The sequence below is a fragment of the Cryptomeria japonica genome, unplaced genomic scaffold (assembly GCF_030272615.1).
Source record: "Cryptomeria japonica unplaced genomic scaffold, Sugi_1.0 HiC_scaffold_682, whole genome shotgun sequence".
In the NCBI taxonomy this organism is placed as follows: domain Eukaryota; kingdom Viridiplantae; phylum Streptophyta; class Pinopsida; order Cupressales; family Cupressaceae; genus Cryptomeria; species Cryptomeria japonica.
In genome coordinates this window covers 9,848-19,694 of record NW_026729473.1, presented here as the reverse complement: position 1 = coordinate 19,694, position 9,847 = coordinate 9,848, and positions in this window count along the sequence as shown.

Here is a 9,847-nt window from a genome sequence, read left to right as displayed (position 1 = left end):
AACGGGCCCCTCAAATTCTATAGGCTGCATCCCTACTATTCTATGGGGGGTCGCTTCACCAGTCTACGGAGCCAGACTTTTGATCAACCCCCCCCTTCAGATTATTGTAGGGTTCCGCTCGGGGAATTGATATGGGTCGCTGAACCAGTCATATTCGCGATCAAAATTCTCAATGGAGAGATGCAAAGCTAAAGCCCTATAGTTCCCACCCACCCGGGTCGGTTTGCCAGTCATATGACCCAGACTTTTGAGAAATGGAGAGATGGTTTATTAGGGAAATATCGTTTGGTCGCTGAACCAGTCATATGTAGCGATCAAAATGAATAATAGTAGGCCCCAGGTTGATTAATGAAACTATTGCTTCCCACCCTGCATTTCTAGTCGATTCCAGAGTCTATACGTCACATGCGTCACTCTAGCAGGCTGCTCGCATGGCAGGCGATAAAAAATCGTAGGGGTGGGTGGAATAATAGAATAGTAGGGCAAATAGTAGGGCTAAAAAGGGCATGTTACGTATAGAATCGAGTGCGGCAGGGGGTGGGAGGAGAGATTCTAGTGGAGGTAGATGAATTGTAGGTTCAGTCGGTTCAATGCCTACTGTATCGGAATGCATCGGATGGATGCCCGGGCATTGGGAGGGAAGGACGCTTCCAAAGGCGAAAGGCCATGGGGAGATACCGTCCGTGATCCATGGATCTCCGATCGGGAAACCGTGTCCCACTCCCTACCTCTATAGTGGGGGGTGGGGGCGAAGCGACTTAGCGAACTGAAACATCTAAGTAGCTAGAGGAAAGGAAATCAACCGAGACCCCGTCCCACTTGATTTCCAATGGTGTGTCATCGTTGTTGGTTTCCGCCTCCTTATCGTCCTCCGAATCTCCGTTGATAAGCTTATAATCGTAGTTGCCGCCTTTCCTTTTAGTCCACTTAGATGGCGCCCGCTAAGATGAGCTCTATAAGGCAGTAACAGAATCAATCTCCTTCGGGCTCCACTATGCCCTCCCGGTTGCACTAATTGCTTCCTCTTTGGTTTGGTGGGTTGGCCCGCGATGAAAGGCGGGGTGGGTTGGTCCGGGTGGGGTGGGTTAGTCCACTAAGCCGCCTAAATTGTCTATCGTTGGACAGAAAAGGGCACTAGGCGAGGCTGTGATGGGTCAAGGTAAACTACTGGATCAAATGGAACTGTAACTAGGGGTTATGGATCTCGATCTCTATCTAGAACTAGAACTGAAAGGGATGCCGTAGCCTTTGCCTTTTGCTATGGATCTCCATCTCGACCTGCCCTAAATAGAATGGTGCGGGGATGCTTCTGGGTAATGCGTTTCCTGTTCTTGGCATTGGATCATAAATTGGTGGATCAGCAGCTATAGGGCAGTCGACGATTCTATACGTAACATGCCCACCCAAAATTCTAGATAGTTGAGGGAGCTCACTAGTCATATAATATTTTCTCTAGCTAGAATAACATTTGCTCATAATTGCACTCATATGAACGAAGCACTCATATGAACGAAGTGAGGATGAGGGTTCCCCTTGCCGAATAGTAGGGAATGAAAACTTCAAGCAAAGGTTCACCCAAAGGACCTTGCTGGAATGCCCTACTAGCCCCCTACAATTCTATGTTCCAATTAATTCAAAAAAGCAAAGGCCCTACTATTCAATTATTATAGCAGGCGTACATTAATGGCAGGGGGCCCACACACGCCCCTACTATTCTATGGTCGAGACCCCCCTACCCCCAGCCGAATTGGGCGGGGAAGGGCTCGAATCTAGCAGGGCCCAGCCGAATTGGGCGGGGGGGGGGTTAATTCGAGGAGTAATTAATGACGCCTGCTAGCCCTTTAGATAGTAGGGGGCTAGCCCTTCGACATAGTAGGGGGGAGGGTATCGATATATCTGCTGCGAAGGGGCCCGGGAAGGGGTGGGTGGGAGGCTATAGTTGATTCCCACCCACCCGGTATAACCCCCCACCCATCCCCACACACGTTCCGGGGATTATAGGCCCCAATCAACTATAGATGCGAAAGTTGCGAATAATGATTGGTTACGCAGGGTGATATCCCTTGTCTGTTGTGCCGTCAATTTGGTTTAGTGAAACCAGGCCACTACTAATGTGGTGTGGGCTCCTTTGCTCGGTTGGTAGCGTCGGTTCGGAGTGCCCAGCAGAGTTGACTCTCCCCTAAGCCCCGCTAGGGACCGAAGGGGGAACTCTAGCTAAGAAGCCTCTGTCCGGAAAACAAGAGTGTTACTTCCCTCGTATGTTAGCAATGATTCATTTTACCTCCCGCCTATTAGTCGAATTCGGGCTCCCTGAACTAATATAGTAGGGTGACTTCGGATTGCTAGCGGCTGGTATAAAAGTTGTTGTTGTTAATGCATCGAAGTCGACGTTCACGCCTGTCAGCACCCCCTAAGGATAGAGGTAGGGCCCCAGGGAACTCCAACTTGTGTGATTTATTGGTTGGGTATCGCCAGTAATGTGATTTGGCTGTGTGATCGGTTCTAAGCCTGCCCGGGAGTTGCCGGTTAGCAGCCTGCCTGTGGGCGACACCATTCCCCGTCGGTCGGATGTCTCCTAGTTGTCAAAGGGGTCGCTCCAGTTCCTTTGGATCGAGAGTCCACAGCATCCCTGCCAGTTCCGGACCCTATTCCAGGTGTGGATTCAGTGCTAGGAGCAGATTCAGCATATTTAGATCGATACTGGCATGGTTTTTAAGGGCTGGGTGTACATTTCCATTAAATACAATAGCATGATGGGTCTGCCTGGGTTATCTATAGATCCCAGTCAGCAGAGCCAATAGAGGTTTAAGAGCCAGTTGATTGAGTTTATCCATAAGCAAAGCTACCCCTTTAGAATAGTAGGGCAGTTCCGGATCGATAGCCCGTTGAAGTAGCAGTTATTGACCCAGAATTCGATGATCCAGTCGCAGTCCCAGCTTTATCAGATCATATTCCGTATACAGGGGTGGGTGGGAGGAGATAGAGCAGATCCAAATCCATACCTTACAGTTTGAAAGGATACAGGTCCACCGGCAATTCCATTAGCAGTATACCTGCGGCATATCCAACAGTAGTTCTATAGTGATGGAATTGGCTAGTGCCGGCAATAGTTGTTAGATGGGTGAACGACTATTCGACATTTTTACACAACGTCGAGCTTGGGGAGATAATAGCTTAGATGCTGATGGTCAAGGTAAATAAATAGTTGCGTGTAGGGCTTCACCGGCATGAGCAGAGCTAGTTCCTTCTCGTCCTAGTCCGAGTTCCAGGCCCATCGCGCGCGGATCGAGACCCATCATTAGCGGCGGGGGCCAAGCCGGAGCCATAACCCATTGATGTTCCAAATCCAGATGCGGAGTCACCCCCGATCCCATATTCCATGGTATAGTCCCAGTTTCAGAGGATCCAGTCATTGACTCTTTCGACTGAGAACTGGAAGCAGAGCCCCTACTATTCTAATGGGGCCAGGGTTGGTTTAGCATATAGCCGGAGGAACTCATCTAGCGGAACGAGCGGCAGAGTTTTTTAAGGGCACCAGTTCTTCCATGGCATGAGTAGTGGTACCCGCAATTATGCATGGTTCTTCCCAGGTGTTACCGTCTCAATCAGATGATGTGCCGAATAGAAATCTGACCGCCCTTCTTTATATAGTTGAATTAACCTTGATCACTATAGCATGGGTAGTCCCAGATCGAGTCCCTTTACCATCATCATCAATGGGAGCATCATAAGCGGAGGTAGCAGAGCTAAAGTACTCGAGGGTGCCTCGATGAACCGGATCATCTCCCATATGCAATCGATCGAGTGGCCCTACTATTCTATTGTGGTCGATCGAAATTGGGACTCTGCAGTTGATCAAGCAAAGGAACGGCGTGGACATAGATGGGAGCAGCGAGGCAGGAGCAGAGGTATCACTCGCATTCCCTACTACCACCTAGCCCAGATATGGATCCAAAGCGCGTAGCATCTCTTCATGTTCAGTGGCCGGCCGGCCCCCCCTCTATATATTGAGGCAATGACATACGATAAAAGCAGGGATAGCACACCATGTGATTAACTGAGCGCGTTAACATCTCTATGTCCGTCCAGGGCAGTGCATAAATAGAAGTGAGCGCGGGTAGCTCTTAGATTAAAAAAAACGGGTTTCTAAGGTGCGCTTGTGGCTAAGGATTGTCACCTTTGCACCATATAGCCCCCCTATCCACTCGTAGCAGGGGGTTTTTTTATAGATGGAAATGGTATGGGTAGCAATGGGAACGGAGATAGCATACGAGTAAGTTCTTATGTTCCAGTATCAGTCGATGGAGTTTACCTAGTTGACTCAGTTCATATGGTTGAAGGAGATCCAGTGTGGGGCAAGGGTGAGGCTCCTGCTCCGGCCAAGGGCCATGCATCAATAGCTCACCCGGACCGATCACTCACACTGTTGGGCGAATCATATACCACTTGTGGAGGTGACGGAGGCGGGCCTCTAGAACTCTATGGCGGGGTACAGGTGGATTCGGAGGGGCCCCTTCTTTTATCTAATTGCAACGGTGTATGGGAACAGGCAATGAATCAGTGGACAAATCATAAGCACCCAGTAAATGGCATCAGCCCGCTAGCCCTTTAGAATAGTAGGGGCTGTTCTTTTATGAAGGACCTGGACCGATTAAGTTCTATCTACCGGGAGCACAGCTGGCGCGCCTACCTCCTCCCACCCACCCCTGGCACCCACCGCGGAAAGCATGGGCAGGGACTTCTCGCAACAGATAGGGCAGCACCCAGCTCGGGATCCCGAACATCCAATAGTAGTAATAAGGCTAGCATACTCGCCTATTCGGGACCCCGCACCGTAGGATACAAGCACAAGGGCTTATGCTGCAGCAGCCATAGAAAGAAGATCTAATGGACCCGGGGCTAGTCATCAATTCTAGCTTCTCCACCGACACCTCGCTAAGTATAGTTGAGGGAGATTTATGGGAAAGATAGCTGAAAAGAACTCTTTTGATCGAGGCTAAAAAGAGTGCCCGCCCTCCGGATCCCCGTGGCCGTTGCTGCATATGGCGAACTACTCAAGCAAGGCGTACGGAATTGATTACAGGCAAGCTGGAGATCGCCCATTCCCATTTCAGCTACACCCCATACTAGCCACGGGGTTCTACCCACGGGAACCCCCTGCTCTTGATCCTGGCCAGAACTCTAACCGACGTTGTCATCTCCCCCCCATCTCCATCTGGCGCCGAAACGGGGTGGTTCGTCTCCTCGTTCTCGGGCTTTGAAACGGATGGGTTCTTCCTAATTGGCTTGCGTACTGGGGCGCTCTCACTGATCACATGTTTGGTTCATGAGGATAATCCCCGGCCAGTATCACGCACCTTCTTCCTTGACAGAATTCCTTTGACCGACCCTAGCGTCGCCTCGTGCAGATGCTGTTCCCTCCATCTATCCAAAGTTGTGATGTGATGTGAAGCGCGCCGTGCCTTGATAGGAGTGGTGGAGCAGTGACTTTGAAAGGCCAATCAGGGATAGGAGGAAGGGCCTCCCACCCACCCCGTGCGGCCCCGTTCCCGGCTCACGCTGCGGTTCGCAGTCCAGAAGGAATAGATTGGCCCCTCAAATATATTATTGGGGATTTGGACCCCCCAGCCGAATAGTAGGGGCCTCCCACCCACCCTACGAATGGGCAGTTATCATCCTTAATGAGATATATTACTTCCAATAGGCAGCAGTGTTATCTCCCAACAAACGCACTCGGCTGGAGAAGTTTGGGTTGGGTGGGAATAAGAAGCTCGCAGTCGGCATTATTGCAGGTCAATCTCGAGAAGTAGCGGGCGGATCCCAGAGCAACCAATCTTTTCAATCACTAATTGAGCCGGGGGCCCCTATCAACTAGTCCATCAATGGCCCAATCCCAGTCATTTCCTACGACCACATTGAACCCCATTGATCTGGGGGAGGAGTGAGGGAGGAATAGGCTTATTCATATATCGAGCGAGAACAGCGGAACTATAGTTGGAAATGAATAGGATGTTTGGGGGTGTAATAAGGAATGAGAAGAGGTTGGCCTCATGTTATTTTATCCAGTTGGAGTGGGGGGGAGTAGGCCCCCGCTTCTTATTCCCACCCAACCCAGATGTCATTCCTTACGAAATGCTGCGTTGGAGGCCCGCTTTCCCCGTCCGGATGTATGGTTCCAATGCAATTAATATCACAATCAACCAAGTCTTGGGCCCCGCCACTTAATTAATCAGCCTGCTAGAGTAAGGATCGGTCGGAGTCGAAAGAATTACGCTCCCTATTGAACCCTTCGGGATCCCCCGTCTCAGACCAGGCACGCTTTGAAGTGGTTATATCCATCTCTCTCCCCCCTCCTCCATGTCCCGCGGAGTTAAAACAACCATTTATATTCTTCCGTTCCCCTCCCGACAAAACCCCTTGTAAAAGGATCCTTCCAATCTCCTCAGTAATACTAGTTGCTGCTACTCGAACCCGGGATGGGGGGGGATGTCGAGTTGTGGGCATCTCTCATAGAAGTCATTGGATCGGCAATAGTACCCTTACCCATGCCTCATCCATCATAAAGGATGGAGCCTGGCCTTGGCCTAAGAGGAGTTCTGATGTTCCCTTCTCCGATTATACAAACCAATCTGCGATCATGCTAATGGCGTGAGTCCCGGTGGGTAATGCCCTACTGGGTATCACAGCAGCCCCCTACTCACAGCCTTCTAAATGTTCATTTGTGGGGGAAGCTGCAGTAACTCCGGCACGGTCAGGGTGCATCTGAATGAATGCCATTGGAACAATTCTTCCTTGTTTGGCCCTCCGCATCCCCGTGCCCGACCCGTCCGTCTTTATGTTCGTCTATCATTGGTGCTCGTCTCTCCGGTTGTCTATCATCTGTGCGTTATAGCCCATCACTCTAGCATTCCCTCGACAGAGACTGACAGCGAGGAGACAGGTAGACTAGACAAATAGCTTAGCCAAGGCATATCTACTTCTGCTTACGATACCGCCTATGCCTTAGCGGGGTTTCAATTTGGAGGGGATGCTATTGACTATGGATGGAACTGGCAAGGGATGCTACGGACAATGGAACCTTAGAAGGGATGCTGCTCTTGGCTCTGCCTCTCCTCTGGCTGCTTACTCGCCACCCACCCGGCCCCCCCCACCCCCCCCATTATAGCTGAATAGTAGGGCCATAGAATTGTAGGGGCCCGGCTGCTAATATAGTTCTCAAATTCCCACCCACCCGCCTATCTTCATTGTGCACCGAGGAGAAGTGGGCGAACGAAATAACAGACAGATTCACCCCGCCCCACTCCCACTAGATGCGGTAGGAGGTAGGCCCGGGCCCCGATCATCTAGCGCCGATCATCTAGCGCCCCCTAACATCTAGGTCTTCACCGATCGGCGCATCAAGATCCAATCAACAAGTTCCCCGGTCATCCCCCCCTTAACTACTATTCCCTTTTGACTACCACCCCGGCCCCCCACTGAGCTTACCGTTAGGTAAGTGAGGTGGGGATCTCTTCAATCTGAAATCGCACGGGCCATCGGTTCATCGAGCGCCTAAAGATATATTGAAGGGGGGCATCTCACTATCCATTATTCTCCAACCGCCCCCGGCTTCATCGGCACCATTAGTCTATTGACCCGGGGACCTTTAGTAGGTTGGTTCAAGAGTTTGGGGGGTTCAAGAGTCGGGGTTCACACATAATGGAGAAAGTTGGTTAAAGATTATCCACAGCTATTCCCCAAGCACAATGGAGCGAGCGGAGCAGTCTATCTTCAATTCCCAGCTATCCGGTTCAGGGCATTTCTATTCGACCGCCCTTATGGCATTAGCCTGCTAGAATAACCGAGGATGAGAGGGCCGATGGAGATACGGCTGCCCCGACCAAGACCAATAGAGATGTTCCCCTACGACCAATAGAGTAAAGGAACATAAATAAAGATGGGCCCTTATGATGAACGGCGACATCCAGTTATGAACCAATGAATGCGGCCTATACCTCCCACCCACCCAACGTAGGAAAGATGCGGGCTCATGCCAACACCCCCAACGTCAGATTTCTTGGGGGTATAGAATTGGAGGAAGGTAGGCCCCCTACTATTCTAAAAGAATCAGCTCGCTAGTAGAACCCCCCACCCCGAGGACAGTTGTTGGGCGAACCCCCGGGAGGAGATAGTTGAAGGCCCCTTCCTTGCCAATATTGCCGGAGGTGAACTATAGTTTAGTTGCGGATCAGCCTATAGTTCCCACCCACCCAGATTCTTTATCGATTGATACATCGATGGGCCACCTCACCTAGTCTAGTTAGTGGAGTGAATCGGTTCTAATGATTGATGGGCTCGACCACCGGATGGAAAGCCCCTACTATGGGGGTGCCCGGGCGCAGGAAATGAATCGTTGGAAAGGAATGAAGAATCTCATTCCCAATAAGCCATCCCCCCACTATAGAGAGTTAGGGCCAATGAGCCCTCTGTGAGATCCCCCATTCAAAATTCCCGCTGTTGGATCAGATCCCTCCTTCCCTTCTGCCCTATAGATGCCATGCCCTACTATCTATAGGCGCCCCAGCCCCCCACCATTATAGAGTAGGGAGAGTAGGGCTACCGGGTGGGGGGGAATTCTATAGAGGGGGGGGTGGGGGGAAGGCGGTTCTCTTCTATTCTATACGTGATACAACCAGCCCCCCACCTCTCTATAATAGCGAGAAAGGGGCGAGTTACTCTAGCAGGCTAATGAATTAGAGGTAGATTATGGTGTTGGCATGTTACGTATAGAATCGAGCCCTATTATTCTTAGGCTAGTCCCACCCCCCCCTACTATGTCGAAGGGCCGGGTTAGGAAGGGGAGAGGGGCAGGTCACTAAGCAAGTCAGATAAGCAAGACCCCTATTATAAAGTAACTCTCAACTTCTTATCCCTCCCACCCGATAGTTGACCGCATCTCGATTCTATACTACACATGCCCACCCCCCTCCAATTAGAGTTACTGTTCAAGCGACCCCCCATAGAATTGTAGGCAGCCGAATAGTAGGGGCCCCATAGAGGTCGATGTGAGGAGGCGGATGTGCGGCGTTTCTCGGATGGTTATTATGGTAGTATGGTATATATTTATCTATCCATACCGGTATATATCTATACCAAATATCCACACGTATCTATTCATACCGGATTTCCTATGCTCTACTTCCAGGGCCAGGGATCTAGCAGCTTAGAGTCATATGCTCTACTTCCAGGGGAAATAATAGACTCTACTTCCGATTTCCTATGTTCTACTTCGGATTTATCATATGCTCTACTGAAGAGGGATTATATAGTTGGCGAGATGTATAAGTGCTGATAGTTGGTGAGATCTCTACTTCCAGGCCAGGGAGGCCTTTACGAGGAACGACTTGATTCAACTTTCCCCGTGACTTGTGTACCGACGAAAGGGCGTACCCCACCCTGCCTGCATGCAGCGCCGGATCCGACCCCCTCCCTCCATGGAATATGGATGGAATTCAATCTCGGGCGGACTACGTACGATAGTAGTGGAGCATCCTGATCGCAGGCAAGCAACAGGAAGGAATTAATATTGTGACCGGGTAAACTACCGATACACGAATCAGCCCACGGCTTATATCTATCCATCTATCTATCTATCTATCTATATTATAAGGAGGGCCCCCTCAGCGTAACCACCTATACTATCGTAAGTAGTACGCCACCACCCATACCGAGCCAGGGCGGGAAGGCTTCTCACCCTTCCGCATCACACACCACTACGGCTAGCGCTACTACCACTACGACGGCAAGACAGGCATAGCATTAGATTATAGGGGGCCTGCCCTATACATTACGTTGCACGGAATACGAT